Source organism: Dromiciops gliroides, chromosome 4, assembly GCF_019393635.1.
Source record: "Dromiciops gliroides isolate mDroGli1 chromosome 4, mDroGli1.pri, whole genome shotgun sequence".
Taxonomy (NCBI): domain Eukaryota; kingdom Metazoa; phylum Chordata; class Mammalia; order Microbiotheria; family Microbiotheriidae; genus Dromiciops; species Dromiciops gliroides.
The window spans coordinates 176,196,388-176,197,870 of NC_057864.1; the positions used below are offsets into that span (position 1 = coordinate 176,196,388).

Below are 1,483 nucleotides of genomic sequence, written 5' to 3' on the forward strand. Positions count from 1 at the left end.
GTGCTGATTAATGGGGGTAATGAGAACCTAGGCCCTGACTTGTATTAATGAAGATTCAAGTCTTAAGTTATCCATTAACTGGGGTCTGAATCCCTTTTAGAGCTCATATCTAAATTAGAGCTTAGGTCTTAGGTTTTTCTGTTAACCCCTTTTTTGTCTCCTATATCACCATACCTCTGATTTACATTTACACAGACAAAGAAGACCTTCTGCCATGTATGCTTATATAACTTACATGTATAAATATGAAGGAAGTTTTTTGCAGGGGAGCTTGATGGGAATTCACATGTCTGCTGGCCATCCTGGACACTCTTCATCCCGCCCCCCCCCCCCCCCCCCCCCCCCGCCTTCCACCAAGTAAGTCTCCTTTAAATAAATTCTATTTCTTTCACTCTGGAACTGCCAATGGCTTTCTTTGGTTATACACCTGAGCCCTGGTCTGTACCTAACAATTGGCATAGTGGGCAGGATGCCACACCCAACAACTTACATGAGCTTATGCAAAGTGAAATTTACTGTGTACAAAGTAACAGCAATATTGTAAGATGATCAGCTGTGAGTGACCTAGCTATTCTTAGCAATAAAATGGTTAGATGCCACAGAGTAGGTGGCAATGCCTTAACCGTATATGTGTTGTAAAGGCCACTAGGACCTCTTCCATTCTTATGAAGGGGAGTACTAACCTTCTTTCCTTTTATACAATACCTCAGCAATAAAATGATCCAAGAGAACTCTGAAGGACTTAGATGAAAAAAGCCTATCCATCCCCAGAGAAAGAACTGGTAGTGTTTGAAAGTAGATTGAAGCACATATTTCTTCACTTTATTTTTCTTGAGCTTTTTTATCTGTTTTTTTAATAATTTGACTAATATGTAAATGCTTTGCATGACTATACATTTATACCATATATTGAATTGCTTGCCTTCTCAATGGGGGGGGGAGGGAGGCAGGGAGGAAGGAAGAAAATTTGGAACTCATAAGTTTTAAAGACAAATGCTAATTGTTTTTACATGTAATTGGGGGAAAATAAAATACTTTGGGGGGGGGTGAGGCAATTGGTGTTAAGTGACTTTCCCAGGGCCACACACCTAGTAAGTGTCAAGTGTCTGAGACCAGACTTGAACTCTGGTCCTCCCGACTCCAGGGCCCCGGTGCTCTATCCACTGAAGCACCTGACTGCCCCAGGAAATAAAATACTAATTTAAAAAGTACATCAGAGAAGTGTACATAGGAAGAGAAGTTATTTACCAATGGAGAATGATTCATGATGGAAGTAGAATATGAATTATATCTAAAAGCTACTATGTAAAGACAGAATAGGGGATTAATGTCATCTGATCTACTGTAAATATAGTTTGGAATGATTATTGTTCTTCAGAAAACCCTCATTCATTGAGCACTTTTTAAAAATCTGTTTTGTGTGAGATATTGTGCTGAGAGCTTTAGAAGACATAAAGAAGATAACACAGTCCCTTCCCTCAAG

The 1,483-nt window shown here is 39.5% G+C and overlaps 1 non-coding gene across 1 annotated transcript; it reads right to left on the minus strand.

The window, feature by feature from the left end:
* Positions 1 to 577: 577 nt before the first annotated feature.
* LOC122727161 lies at positions 578 to 705 on the minus strand. Its single transcript, XR_006353109.1, has one exon. It is a non-coding gene; the product is annotated as a U6atac minor spliceosomal RNA (small nuclear RNA).
* Positions 706 to 1,483: the final 778 nt, after the last annotated feature.